General features: G+C 41.8%; 1 protein-coding gene across 1 annotated transcript in view; it reads right to left on the bottom strand.

The window, feature by feature from the left end:
- Positions 1 to 16027, bottom strand: part of SLC35F1 (solute carrier family 35 member F1) — a 374514-nt gene that overhangs the window by 345513 nt on the left and 12974 nt on the right. The window lies entirely within an intron of this gene.

Below are 16027 nucleotides of genomic sequence, written 5' to 3'. Positions count from 1 at the left end.
AGGAATTTCAGAACAAAAGAAGATAGAGATCAGAAAAGATTTCTCAAAATCAAAGAAAGGCATGTCTTCAAGTTGCTGGAGACTACCTATCGAGTGCTCAGAAGAATGAATTTCAGAGTCCACATTTGGCACATTGTGGTAAAATTTCAATACCAGGGATAAAGAGGGTCGTAAAAGCTTCCAGAGAGAAAAACAGGCTTCCTGCAAAGGAACAACATTCATTTTAACCTCTGAATTCTCAGGTGCAACACTAGATGCTAAAAGAAAATAGAACAATATCTTCAAAGTTCTGACAGAAAATAAAATTGACCATAAAACCTAGACTCAGTCAAACTAGCATTCAAGGGGAAAAAAGGACTTTTTTTATGCAAAGACTTTGAAAGTTTATCACTCATATATCCACTCCAAAAGAACTATTAATGTACTTCAGCAAAACAAAAAATAAATTCCTGATGAGCCAGCCCTGATGGCCTAGCAGTTGAAGTTTGGCATGCTCTGCTTGGTGGCCTGGGTTGAGTTCCCCGGGCACAGCACTGTCTGTCAGGAGCCGTGCTGTGGCAGTGGCTCACGTGGAAGAATTAGAAGGACCTACAACTACAAAATACAACTACGTACTGGGACTTTGGGGAGGAAAAAAAAAAAATTCATGAAGAAGACATGGGACACAACTTGATCATTATTGAGTAAGTAATATTTTCCAAATAATTATTTACATATACATCTAAGCTTTACAGACTTCTTTGATCACTACTTATATTTTTTAAAATAGTGACTGTAAATGTATTACAGGCCCAATGAGGGGTGGGGGAAGATAAACTTTGGGAAACAGAGAAAGATAAAAGGAAAAACAAAAGTCATTGTTGAATCCTGTAGTGGGATATTTCATGGAATCTACTGGCCAGGGTCACTCCTGGGAAAGAAGCATTGCCTTCCTCTGGGAAAAAAATTCTTTGATATCCCAGGGCTTAAAAGATTCGAAAAGAGGGCTGGCCTGGTGGTGCAGCGGTTGGGTTTGCACGTTCTGCTTTGGCGGCCTGGGGTTTGCCAGTTCAGATCCTGGGTGCAGACCTAGGCACCACTTGTCAAGCCATGCTGTGGTAAAGTCCCACATATAAAGTAGAGGAACATGGGCATGGATGTTAGCTCAGGGCCAGTCTCCCTCAGCAAAAAAGAGGAGGATTGGCAGCAGATGTTAGCTCAGGACTAATCTTCCTCAGGGAAAAAAAAAAGGTTTGAAAAGGAGGCTGGGAAGGGAAAAAAAAAACCAAAAGAGAGATTTAAAGAGGGAAACCATATTATTCCATTAGGCTAAAAGTCACGATTCTAAATAAGTGATTTTTCCAAAGTCAGAGCAGCAATTAAGAATGCTACTTGGAATTCCTGACTGCCAATTTTGTGCTCAAGCCACCTCACCTCTCTAACTTAACTTTAATGTAGCTAACACTGAAACGGTTATGATCCTGTCCTGCCCTAAACCAGAGAGATAACAGATCTCAGTGAATGACTAGCATGCACAAAATAGGTTAAGTTGAGAAAGGAGACACAAAAAGTAAAGCCATTCACCAGATGGGAAAACATTGTAAAAATTAGACTCATGCGCTCTGTGGAGCCTCATTTCCCAGTGTTGCGTACATTTAGACTAGGTCACAGAAACCACTATTTTCATTCGAGATTAGTCGAAAAGCTCTGCTACCTATTGCTCAGGTACCTAATATATGAGCCTGTTTTAAGACACATTTAAGAAAGGTGATTTTCTCAGTTTCATAGTCTCCCGGCCTCTAGACTTAGCACTGTTCCAAGCTGGTGCAGGCAGTGGTTCTACCAGGTCCTCCCAGAATGCTAGGGCTCTGAGGAGATGCTTCATGGCTTTCGCCGACAGTGACGTGCTTTCACCAAATAATGAAGACTTAATATATCTCTGTGACTTGGTCATTGATTCTAACAGTTAGATACAGTGTTATTCCTAGTAAGATTTCATGTAGGACAAAAAGAGGAATTCTACTGTCTACAACACTTGAAAATGATTGGATAGAGAAGGTACAAGGGCTTTATTATAAAACAGATCTTGATTTGAATATCAGCTACAGTATTGTCCACGTGAACTTGAACAACTTACATAACTTCTCTGAACCCAATTTCCTCACTTACTGACATGGAGTTCATAATGACCTCCCATTTGGTAAGTGATCATCTGCACAAGGCTATTGCACAGATTAAACAAGACGCACAGTGCCCAGCCCCTGGTAGATGCTTGTGCCGTGTTGGTTCCTGTAACCCAATTGCATTATACCCACTAGTGACATGGTTAGTAGTAAATTTTGAGGAGTGAGGGAGAGGTCACCATGGCCTGAGTAACTTGGCAGTGATGTATATCGAAATTATCTGGACTTTATTAAGCTGGAGGGGTAACTGCTTCCCATAAGAGACTAGTATTCACACAGATGAAATAAAATCTAATTCTGTTGGCTTTGATCTGAAACACTACAATTATCATAACTGATCTTGAATTTCCCCCCCTTTCTGTGGCTCCAATTTCTATGGTGACTCTGTCTTACCATATCTCATGGTTAGAAGTTCTGGCATTCACTAAAATACTGACAAAATAAGATATCTCTTCTTTTATTCAGACTTGTTTAATGCAAGGGATACTGAACAGAGGAAAGAAGTAAGGCACGATATTTGCCAGAGAATAAACTCCATCCAATGGAATAGAGTGGTAGGTTTTCTTGGTGTAAAACTTGTGCACAAATTCTTTGAAAGTGGCTAAATGAGTTTTCATGCCATCAGGCTCTATAGGGCTACACGTGACAGTGAACTCTATATCTTATGGTTGAGTCAAACATAAAAAGCTTTCATATCTTGAAATCTGTTTTATTCAACAATACCAGACAAAATCATTTTCTTTTAAATGAAACCATTAAATATAATAGTTTTACTCTTGTGTTTGATATTTATAATTTAACCAAATATTGTCCTGAAACAACAAATTATAACTTTCATACTTAGGAAATGAATTCTACCAAAAGCAACTTTGCATTTATTGAGACCAGAATTCACTTTCCAAGTGACTTCTAAAAACATCTTCTATGAAGTAAGGTAAACTTGCACATGAGTTAGTGAGGCTTCTCTTTGTGCCCATTAATTCTATTTAAAAATGTATCCTTAAGTTATCAGATATTCCCATATTAAAATTTGTCTCCCCAGTACTGTCACAGAATATCTTCTTAATATGATTTCTTGAAGTGTCCTAGAGAAACACACCTCCACCATATACACCTATTTCCATTAGCCTTTCTAGAAGAAATCCTTCTGATCAGGAACGGCTCTGTACAGCAGTCACAGTGAACTGCATCACGCTTCTGAAGGACAGACTCTTTAAAAGGACTGGAAGCTACGGGCTTTGGCCGACAAGGAGCAGGTTCAAAGGCCAACTCTATCCTAGGTGCCAAATGGCACCGCTCAACGTAGTTTAAATCTTGGAAATCACCCACTAGCTGCTCACTCCCTTTGTGCTCTTTTTGTGTAGTTCATGAATTTCCCTCCACAATGCCTTGCTCTGTCTCAGTAGACCCCTGCTCAACAGACAACCTTCAAAATAATTCACACTTTTGTTATTCCTATTGAATAGAAATCGGTGGTAAATTGCACTTCAATTCAAAGGAAAACCTAGGTCGGAACAGCAGAAGAGAGTTGGCCACAGCCATGAGCACTGAGCTCCGAGTTCTCACAGAGTCCTAGACAGTGCACAGGCGATTTAGACTCTGAATGCAGAATATTCATAAAGTGATGGGCCCCACCATGCCCAAGTGTATTTTGCAATTAGTATCACAAGAGCCCTCCCCATCAGCGGGGGTGCTGGCCACACTGCCCCGCAACCTTCTGGCACTCGCCAGCAGGAAGGGGGAAGGCCGGGCAGGCGGAGCATGAAAGCAGCTTTCTCCAGCCCTTTTTCCATGACAGAGAAAAGGAGGAAAATATCCTACTTTTTCCTTTTTTCTCCTGAAATTCCTCATAAACCAAGGTGCTCAGGGGGAAGTCCTGACTAGTGTTCTGGGTAATTTATATGGATTTATATTCTCCACTATTCTTTTTGGAAGGTGATTAATTTCTACAGCAACCACTTCATCACAAGACATCTACGCTTACTCAGAAATATTGGGAGTGTGGTATACCTTCTTTAAAAAAATACAGGCTTAAAAAAAATCGGAGTGACTTAAGTGTAATGTTGTTTTAAAGACAATTTGCTACTCTAAAACAATACACTTAGAGTGCTTCATAGGGCTTGCTTTTCTTGGAAGGAAGAAAACAAGAGGAAGAGGAGTCTAAATACTGAATATGGTATGCACTAAGAAACTATTAAAGATATAAATGTGCAAGGTTTATAATGCCTAACGATGTATGCATGTCCAAGAGGCATTACGAGGAGTGAAAAGTAGAAGAAAGTCATTTACTATCATTACGAAAGCAGTGCTGCATCCTCATCTGTGACATGTCTCAACATGCACCGTATTCATGTCACAAGTACCAGTAGATGGTTCTGTGCTGTTCCCATCAGGAAGCACAGAACGCAGAAGTCAAACAAGTTCTCAGCTTGTCCTTAGAGCCATATGAAATCAGCATAAGACACTGGTGGTTGTTATCACTAGCTCTCTGAGCAGCACTTTCTGAGAAACCCAGCAGACAGGCTAGGGACACCAAAGTGCAGAGGGTAGGCCCTGGGCAAACTGCTGGCTTGCCCAGCCCTGGAATCCCAATCAAATTGGTGCCCCCGTTTCTTGGATCAGAAGAGCCTCCTAAAATTCACATTTTCTGACCACCTCCAAAGGAAAACACGATTGACCTCAGTGACTCCAAGTTCTGAAAGTCCCACGTGGTCTTTTCATGTCCCAATAACTTCATATCATCCTTGTTCACGCACACTAAGTTCACGCACACTAAGTTCACGCAGACACAGTTCACGCAGCACTAAGTTACACCACAAAGTGAGTTTTGGGAAATGAAGCATTTGAATGTCTTGGTCTTGCCAGGAGAAAAGGCTCCATCCATCTGAAATTTGGTTCATCTAACATTTTTCATCTTAGATTTGGGTCTAGAAAGTTAACTTATCTGGGTAGAGACCACAAGGGGCTTTAAAAGGTGTTCCTTTTTGCCATCTTTGTAGGGACAGCGTGATGGTTAACAGAACAGATGCTAAAGCCAAACTGAATTCAAGTCTCTGCTTGGCTACTTGCTCTGTTATCTGAAATTTTTCATGCCTTGGTTTCCTTCTCTGTGAAACAGAGATAATAATGTTGGAAAAAATTGAAAATGTGTTAGGCAACAACAGCAAAAGACAATAAGGTGCTTTTCCCACCTTGATCTGGAGGCAGCTCTTTATCCAGAGTTTCTCAGAAACCCATAGCAACTATTAAGCAGATAAGCGCCTAGTTCCTTTGTCTATACTGTGGGTGGCAAAGCTAAAGACCTCTGCAGGCAATCCTCATCCTCCCACTGTGGAAATCCTTAGAGAATTCCAGAGAAGCCTGAGCCCACTCCACCTACCTTCTCCTCACTCTCAGAATTCATTACACCTACCTGCAAAGTGAAAAGTCCCTCTGGGTGACTTGGATGCGTTTGAGACATAAAGATTATTGAATGATGTGCCAGGAAGTGACTGAGCCATAGGAGAATGAACAGGATAGGGTTTAAGCCATTAGTCGACCAGTAGCTTAGTGGGAAATGGGCCACGTTCACCGTGAAAATAGATCTGGCGACTGGAAAAACATCTTTGGAGATCATCAAGATGAACCACCTACGGGTTTATTATCCTAAATTCCTGAGACTGGGGTCCTTAGAGAACAACCACCTGTACACTAGTATTGTTTTTTGTTTGTGTTTGTTTTCATAGCAGCTTTCTTAACACATTCACTAGTATTGTTTTAACAAAAGGGAAAAGAGCAAACTATTTCTTTGAAAGATATTTCCCTACTTTGCAATGTAAGCAAGAACAGACTGCAGTTGGGATATGCGAAAGAGGCACCACTATGAGCATAAGTCAGTCAAATGCTCGCCAGGTTCAAACAGGGGCTGGTAACCTTCTAGCATCAAAAACAACCAAACAACAACAACAACAATTGTAATAGTTAATGTTTATTGAGTTCTAACTGTGGGCCAGGGGCATACAATATATCCTCATAAGATCTCTGTAGGGTAGATACTATCATAATCTCCATTTGATAGATGAGGGTATGGAGGTGTAGAAAGGGTTAGGGTAAAGGATTCCAACCCAGACAGTCTGACCCAGACCAGTGTTGGTCACCCCGGCTCTGTGCCATACCCCTCTAAAAATTTACCCTGGAGAACTCTCAGTGCAGCTCACAATGGATTATTTTACTCCATAATGACTCAGATTCAGTCACTTGCTCAAAAGCACTTACTGAGTGCCCACTGCGACAGAAATCTGTGCTAGGAACTGTAGGGAGTTACTAATGGAAATAGATCGGACCCTGCCCCCTAAAGAGGGAAGATGAGATTGTAGGAAGGTAAGATGGGAATACAAACAGCCATCTTTCAAGGTTGTCTGTGATCTGCAGCTAGAAAGGATGAGGTGATACGAGCGTTGGGTGGCACCATTACCTTCCCTCAGACGGTCTTTGATGTTCAGGTACCTAGGGGGAAGCTAATTTAGCATTAAAGCTTAAAAAAGAAGTTTTCCTAGGTCCTGTGCTTTGAATTGGAGGCAAAAATTAGAAATTCCATATTTAAATTCTAAATAGTTTAGAGCTAGCTTTCCTTTCAAATAGGCCAAAGCACTAAAAACACTGTCCCCACAAGACGGCTTCAAGGTACATCTGCCACTGGGAAAATATAAAACTTTCACACCCAGTCCAGGCCTCAGAGGTACCCACTAGGGAGGCGTCCACGGGGAACTGTCACTGATGGGAGGCCTGCGTGTGGCAGGGCCCTCCCTCCCTCCACCTATTCTAGTGTGACTCTCCATCACCGTGCCCCAGCTCCCGGACCCCCAGGCTCTCCAACCCAGAGTTAGACCTGACACCCAGGTGGTACCAACCATAGAGCTGCATGTTTTGGACCCAAAAATTAGACTAGGAATAAGCACATAATCCAAGCAAGGCCAAAGTCATTTTCTGGAATTGCTATACAGCTGTGGAAGAGCAAAGCCCCTTTCTACTGCGCTGGCTGAGTTGGAGAATGGGAGTCTCACCTTTCCAACAGAGAGAGCCGGTCTATAGAATAAAGCTAAGAGGAAATAAGTAGAGCCAAGAGAGGGAGCGAAAGAGAGTCCTGACAACATCCTTTCAGCTCCTGGGTCCAGTTGTGCCTAAAGCTGTTCACCTTAGACTTCCTGAGGACACGAGACAATAAATTGTACCCTAGCTTGAGTTAGCTTTCTGTTACTAGGAAAAACAAAATGGTATCAACGAATATCTGCTGTATAGAATGCTACACAATAGCATGGGCTTCAGAACCAAGCCATAGCAATGCCACTCAGTACCACTAATAATGAGGGTGGGTCTCATCCAATCAGTTGAAGGCCTTAAGAGCAAAAACCTGAGGTTCCCTGGAGAAAGAATTTTGCCTCAAGATTGTAGCAGAAATCTGGCTTGAGTTTTCAGCCTACTGGCCTACCCTACAGATTCTCGACTTGCCTGCCCCCACAACTGCATGAGCCAATTCCTTAAAATAAATCTCTCTCTCTATTTATTTTTATTCATAATATATAAAAATATATTTAGTATATAAATATATTGTATAATCTCTCTCTCTCTCTCTCCTATTGATTCTCTCTCTGACTGACGTGATCACCACGACTTGTCGAGCTGCTCCCCAGCCTCTTCACAGTACTGGACAGCACACGATCCGTAACTGTAGACAGTGTACAGCTCGCTGAAGCAAGCCAGTAGCATACAGGCATATCTTATTTTATTGCGATTTGCCAATATTGTGTTTTTCACAAGACCCTCCACCAGCAAAAAGATTACAACTCGCTGAAGGCTCAGACGATGGATGGCACATTTTAACAATAAAGTATTTTTTAATTCAGGTATGTACATTGTTTTTTCAGACACAATGCTATTACACTCTTAGCAGAGTACAATATAATGTAAACATAACTTTTATATGCACTGGGAAACCAAAAAATTAATGTGACTTGCTTTACAGTCATGCGCTGCATAGTGACGTTTTGGTCAACTACAGACCACATGTACAATGGTGGTCCCATAAGATTAATAGCACAGAGCCTAGGTGTGTAATAGGCTGTACCATTTATGTTTGTGTAAGTACACTCTATAATGTTCCAACAGCAATGAAATCACCTAACGACACATTTCTCAGAACATATCCCTGGCGTTAAGCGGTGCATGACTATATTGTGATATTCGCTCCGTGGCAGTGGTCTGGAACCCAACCCACAACATCTCCGAGGTATGCCTGTATTTGATTGACTTCTGCAGCTGTTCTCCAAGAAGCAAGAAATTTCCAGGGTTGTCTTCATCAAAGATCTGAGCAGGCATCTCACAGTGGAACAAATGAGCACAGAGCAAACCAATATCTGCGGCTCACACTTTACCAATCTCTGGCATGAATCTAATGTATGATTAGAAAGTTATCATAGGAAGAAACTGTTCTGGAAGCCCAGTTCTCATCCCAAAACTGTGCGTCATACTGTTTTCCTAAGGACCCACTTATCAAAGCATGAAGTCACTGTGTTTTCACCAATTGATTTGGAGGGGATTTGTTTGTTTGTAAGCAATACACAAGGAAACCTGATTGGCCCTTTCCTATCTAATAAGTATTGACATCTAAAATTATAAGCCAAGGCTCTGGGTACAGGAATTGATTCAGACTGAGGAAGCTGAAAGCAACACATTATCTCTAGTGATGCAGAGAAATTTCGTCCATGTTCAGCAGGGAGCCATGTCTACCTGCCATCTCCTTCCTCCAGCCACCCCCTGTGAATGGCTTGTCTACCTTCTCTCTTATTTACTGCCCATTCACTGTGGGGCCAGGGTCTGTGCTAAGCACTTCATATATGTTTTCTTGATTATTCTTTCCCATAATCCCCCTTTCTACTCAGAAAACACTCGCAGAGCAGCATGTTTCTAGAATGGAAGGAATGAAAGTTGGTATTTGGGATGAAATGGAAGTAGAAGGAAGCCCTGCCAGATGCCTCTTAAAGGCAGCAACACCTGCTGACTAAAAATAGCTCCTCACGCAGCCCAGGGAAAGAATCCATTCTTTTCTTTCAAACTCTGGCTTGAGAAATCTATCTCCATGAATCAGTTCATGAGCCATTGATTAGCTTCTCTAATTAGCTTCTCTAATGACTTCAATAGAAAATACAAGGCTGCTTTGTAGGCGGCAAAGGGAGAAAACCCAACCCAGTATGTGTCTACGCCTCAGGCAGAAATTCCGACCCCAGAATCCAAGCTTGGTGGAAGTACATCCACCTCTCCAGCATTCATTCAACAAATATGTGTTGAATACAAAATCTGCTATACGGCAGCTGTTCTATATGATTAAAAAAAGAAACAAACAAACAAAAGCCCCCATCCTACAAGAAAACCGCCTGCTTTCACCTAGAGCTTCCAGCTGTGCCTCTGCAGAATGTTGTCACTGCAGAGAAGCCACAGGTCTTTTGGAAACCCTTCCTCCCAGCATCTCCCAGGGCCAAGGCTCCTTCTGTCCCTGCCCTGTGAATTCAACACCCCTTCTCTCCTCTTCTCCTTAGCCAAAAATAAGCACCCCTTCTATTTATGATTTTTTATCTTGATTTCTACTTCGTCCCCTCCAAGAGCAACGATTACTAGAAATGTGTTCCCTACATGATAGATACAAGTCCTACTTCCCCCAAAAAATATGATAGCACCACAGTTATGCTTGCTTTGTGATCTTTGTGTGACTCTCAACTCCCAGACTACAAAAGAACTCAGACAGAAACTCTGCCTTCGTTCTTGTGCCTCTTCCTTTCACATTTATTAGGCTAAGGGTTAACAATTATAACAGTTAACATATTTCAGGCACAGTGCCAAAAGCTATAAACATATTATCTTATTTAATCCTCCTCAATGACCCTTGAGGTAGGTGTTCTTACTGTAATTTCACAGATCATGAAACTAAAGCTCAGAGAGTTTAGGCAACTTGCCTAAGGTCACATAGTTGTCACACCAAAAAAAATCAAATGCTGACTGCCGTCAAACCTGATTCAACTTTCTCCTATGTAGTAATTACAATCAAAACCCATGGTTTCAAGAAGGAGAAGTTCAGAGTACATCCTAACTCTCCATTTCTCCTCTGAACCATCGCCTATTTGGCCCCTTGCAACCAATCTTGCTGTACTCAAATTCATTGCTTATACTGCGGGCAGCCAGAGCTTATGTAAATGAAAATCGGTCAAGTTATTCTTCTGCTTAATCTCCAAAGCTGCTCAGTGCTCTTAAGACAAAGCGCACACAGCTTAACAAATTTCCAAAGGCCTGCATCAACCGGACCCTATCTACTCCTCCAGCCCCTAACATCTCACTCCCTCTCACACACACCTGCAGACACATGAACGGATTTCATTTTCCAGAATGCACCACAGTTCCACCCACTCACAGTTTTCTGATGTGTTGTTTCCTCTGCCTAAAACATTTCCTAAAAACCCTCGCCACACACACACACACACACACACACACACACACACACACACACACTCCACACACTCCTCTCTTTATTCTGGCTAAGTCCTCCTCATTCTCCAGTTGTCAGCTTGGCTGTCACATGCTCAGACGCCTTCCCAATCCCTTCTATCAGGTGCTCCATGGTTCTCCACTATACTCTGTGACATCTTTCAAACACCCAGTGCCTAACACCAGCCTAGCACAGAGCAGGCTTGGAAGAGATGCTTATCAAACAGATGAATAAATGGACGACTTGATCGGGGAGCCTATCACCCAGCACTCCAATCTCCTCAATATATTTGTCTAATCAGACCAGTTCGGGATTATCAAAAGTGCTACAGACTGGTATGGCTATTCATGGCATCCATCACAAGAGCCCATTCCTTCTACCCTCTGTGCAACAGCATCCTGGGAAAGCCAACCCTCCACACCACAGGCTGGAGCAAAACTGCCTCTGCTCTTCCTTGGCAGATGTGTCCAGACTGAAAGAGACGAAAAGGCCCTGGCTGGTATCCATACAAGGTCGTCAATTTCAAGGCAAGTGAGAGAGCTGTGTGCATCAGTTAAGGAAGCTCTCAGCTGCAAGTAAAACAAGTCCCAAGTCAACCTGGCCTCAACAGTTAGCATATTTATTATCCCACAGAATAAAAGTCCAGTGACAGAGCCAGCTCCAAGCACATAGCACTGCAGTCAGTCAGATAGTAATATTATCTTCAAGGACGATCCCTCTCTCCACTCGCTGTCCTCAGCATCAGTGACATCCTAAGGCTGGTTTCCTTCACGGTCAAATGACAGTAACAGCCAGTAGCAAGATTGCTGTTTACTTGACCAAATCCAGCAGAGAAAGACAAATCTCTCGCCCTACCATGAAATGTTAAGTCCTTCCCTTCAATCTGGGTGGGCCAACCTGGGACCTGTGCCCACCCCAAGACCAACAACAATCCGCAGGCCCTGGAGTCCAGAAGAAGGTCAAGAACTAACTGGCTTATACAAGCCATCTGGGGCAAAATGGATGCACTAGTGAGGGAACCAACAAGAGACTCTGGAGGACAAAATCTCCAATGCCAAGGGTAGAAGAGAAAGAGTACACTTATTTCCATCTAACACAATTATACTTTTCTCTTTCTATTTGCAATGGCTCCAAGAGATGTCACATGTAAATAGTACTCCATACTCCTTTTGAATGTGTGGTTGTATTTCTTCTTGCTGACGCTAGCTTCTCTTCAAGTTAATCATCTTCTGCAGACATGCTTATGTTGAGTCAGCATTTAACATTTAGAGGTTTATTGCTTACAGCAGCTATAGAAACTGCTTCACTCAACCCTGCACAGAGGCAATACAAATGATATCAAGAATGTAAGCCAAATGACTTCATTACTCTTTTTTATGTAGGCAGATCCTTGATAATATCATAAAGCAGAAGTTTCCATCACTCTACACTGGATAAAACACTCCGCCTTAGTGATGCAACAAAGGCCAGAGAGAAGAAAAGAAAGGCTGTCACAGAGAGCAACCCTCTGGGACTGTGCTGCTGCTCAAGGTGTCCCATTTGCGTGTTCTGGAATAGGTGTTTAAAAGCCAACTACTTTTAGAAAAAAATATGTATGTTAATATCCATTCTATTCCAGTGTAGATAACCTGCTCTACAGGCTTTATCTAAATACACTGAGGTATGTAATAATTCTCTGGCTGGAACTCTAGTCTAGCATGCAGGATCTTTAACTCCTAAACTCTCTGCATGGGCTGTTTGCCCCCAGGTCACAAAGACACAGGAACCACTGCTGAAACAGCTTAGCTGTCATTTTATGCTTAGGTACCAGTACATGAAGAAGAAAGACTACACTTATGCTTTAGAAACAAACTCCATTTGATTTGTCAGAAGGTCCTTGGGCTTTATTGTCATATATAACCATATACCATAAGAGCCGGACAGGGATTTAGTGACCACGTATTTCAAATGACTTGTCAAAATTCTCACAGCTGTCGCATAGACACGTTCTCAAACATTTATTGACCAGTATGCCTCTGAAAATCTCCGGGGGAAGTGATGCCCAATCCCACTGGTGGAGAGTTGTGGACATACAAGCAAACTTGATCCCTGATGGTCTCCCACACCGTGTGTTCTTCTCCTTTACCCCAAAATGCTTACAGGGGTACAACTCCCCCACTGTAAAAAGCCAGCCAGCCCTGCCCTCATGCCCAACGTCCCATGTTTCAAAGACGCCTTCAGGTAATGCTCCATCCTTCCCTGTGACTGATTTCAGCTAAGAGGAAAGCAATCTAATCGACTGACTGAAATAATAACTGATTAAGTAGATTAAAACACACTTGAGAACAGAGACCTAACCTTATGTGTTTGCATCTCCTAGTCACAATTAGGACTGCCTTCCTTGGAGCAGACATACAAAGGATATAAATCTAATCTTGCTTAATTTTTCCAGGGTGACTTATTTAAAGAAGAAATTTAACTCAAATTAATTTCTAACTGGTTGAAATTGTTTAGGAAAATATTTACAAAGAGGAAGAAGAAATGTCGTTCTCTCTTCTCCTTGCCTACTTTGAGCTGGGATTCTAACTACCATACAACCCTCTTAGCTTTCCTGCCCCAGACCACCATAAGTATACCATTAATTCATTGAACAAGTACAATCAACATTATTATGTTCAAGGGCTATGCTGGGCACTGGATAGAAAGCACTAAACAAGCTGGACATGGGCTCTACTTTCATGTAGTTTCCTCAGCAATTGGATTGCTTCTTCTTTATTTTTTCCCAAGCTTTTTACCTGCTAGTGATAATAATAATACAGTCATGCATCGCTTATTGACGGGGATACATTCTGAGAAACGCATCTTTAGGGGATTTTATCACTGTGCAAACATCATACAGTGCACTTACACAAACCTAGATGGTCTAGCCTACTACACACCGAGGCTGTATGGTACTAATCTTATGGGACCACCATCATATACGTGGTCAGTCATTGACTGAAACATCATTACGTGGTGCATCACTGTAATAATAATAGTACAACTCCGAGTAGACTTTCTATATGTCAGATGCTGTTCTGAGTCCTGTATATATGTTTTGTCTTTTGGTCCTCACAACAACCTGTGAACAGATAAGAAACTGAGGTCCTCAAGATCGGAGTACTCAGATGCTCAAGTAAGCAATCTAGCCCTGTTCTTAACCTCTTCTGCCTATAACGAGCTTTAAGCGACTTCTATTTTTATATCTACAACTGATTATCCCAAGGGAAATTTCTTGGCAGACAGAATTGAAAACTTTTGGGAAAGAAGGCTGATAGAAACAGCATCAAGTTTTGAAGTGTGAGTAGGACTTAAGCAGTGCACTGCAGTGCTTTCCTAACTCTGGTACCATTCAAATTACCTTTCTATGCTTTCCTGTATCTCCTACCTTTCCATAGATTGATTTAAAAAAAACAATTAAAACTGAAATTCATTGAGTACCTCCTTTGTGCCAGGCACTATCACACACATGATTTGAGAAAATAAAATGATCAACTTGCTGAAAGTAATTTCTCTTTTGAAGGGGCCTCTAGCAGATTATTTGCTCCTTCGTTCAACAAATATTTACGAGCACTTGCTTTGTGCCGGGTTCTATGTAAGATCTTGGGTAGAGAACACCCTCGTGGACCTACAAGCCATTAGGAAGGTTTAGACAAGTAAATAATGTAGAGTGTGAAGGACAAGAAACAGCCAGCATGTTGAATGGGTCATCTAACCAGACCTGGGGGTCGGGGGCCGGATGTCAAGCAGGTTTCCAGAAGCACCGATGCCTTTGGGTTTTGGATGAAGAGCTATAATGTCTCATAGACTGAGCTCCTCTATCAGAGTGTACCCTACAGCACTCGTGGCCCTGCCTAGTAACCTTGAAATTGAGGCTCAGGGCTTTATGATGCCACTCATTGCTTTACTTTATTCATTTCTTAAGTTCAAAATATTTCCACAGAGAAAATGAATAATTCACCAGAATGGGAATTCTGACGTGGAATGAAGGTGCCTTTCATTCATTAACATGTCACATGGCTTCTGTGACTTTGTTCACTTGCTAGCATTTCCCTAAGATGGGTCAAGAAGCAACAGTCTATGCCTCATGAAGCCAATTACTTTAATGGTTAAAACAGCAGAGTATACTAGAAATAAAAGGCTAGTTCCTGGCAAGGTTTCCCTCCTCCCTCCCCACCCCAACATTTTGTTTCCTTATGTATTTCACTTTAAAACTCCTTTGTTTCTTGAACATGACTTATCTCTCCCAAGCACCATTTGGAAGAGTTTGCGGTAGAGTATACCAGGCTGTGGAAATTTCATTTTTAGAAAAAAAGTGCATTTCTGACTCTGTTTCCTTTACCTACTTCTCCAATAGCAACTAAAAAGGGAGAGAACTGTCAGGTTCCTAAAGCCAAAGAACTGCTTTCCAGTGGTGACAAAGGAAGGCAGGGAGATGACAGTGCTGCTAAGAAATTTTTTGTCGTATCTCAATTCACCAACACAAACTTCCCCAAAAATTGCAGTCCTGGAACACCAGTCCATTCAACAGGCCTTCCCAGTTGCATACTTTTCATAATCGCCCTTTTCTTTGACAAATTGATATCCCAAATGAGCAATCTGATACCCATTGCTATAAACGCTTTAAGCAGTGCTTTTCTTCCATCATCGTCAAAGGTGTACTCTCAGGTTGCAATTAACTTTGCTTCTAAGGAGGTAATAATTATGGTCTCTTTGCATTGGACACAAATGAATCCATTTATCAGCATTAGAGTTGTAAATGATCAATTTTCTATAACCAGTGCAAGCAAGCTCCTCGCTGCCTATACTTCCTCAGGCTGAGAGCACCTGCTTTCACTAGGGAAGGTCGTTCCAAAGAACATGTATCCCATTAGGGGCAGGAAATAAATGGGAAGCATCAAGGAAAAGAGGAATTTAAAAGAATAATAGAGAAGAATTTTGCCTGAAAAGCATTAAAATCACAGAAACTATTAGAATCAGAGTAGGCAAAAGGTAAATTTTTGAAGTCAAGTCACCGGACTCATGATCACCTAGAGCTGAAGTGTTGTAATGAAACCATAAATGGCTCAGCGAAATTGGGGGCGATCCTTAAGGGGTGGCTGTTCTATAGGTGCACTCACACCTTCAGATACAGCTAGCTCATGGGTAATTCCACACTGAATATTTTTGTCTTCTTAGGTGATACCAATTCAGTGTGGTTCCAAAATAAAAATAAGACACATTAAAAATAAAGCACGCTTCTTGAACCAACTCTGAGCCAAGAAAAAGCATGGCAAGGAAATTTGAGGGCTATCTTTAAATAAGGAAGACAAATTATTCCAAGTGGAAAACTATC

This window comes from Equus przewalskii, chromosome 9 (genome assembly GCF_037783145.1).
Source record: "Equus przewalskii isolate Varuska chromosome 9, EquPr2, whole genome shotgun sequence".
Lineage (NCBI taxonomy): Eukaryota > Metazoa > Chordata > Mammalia > Perissodactyla > Equidae > Equus > Equus przewalskii.
This window is presented reverse-complemented; position numbering and strand designations above follow the sequence as displayed.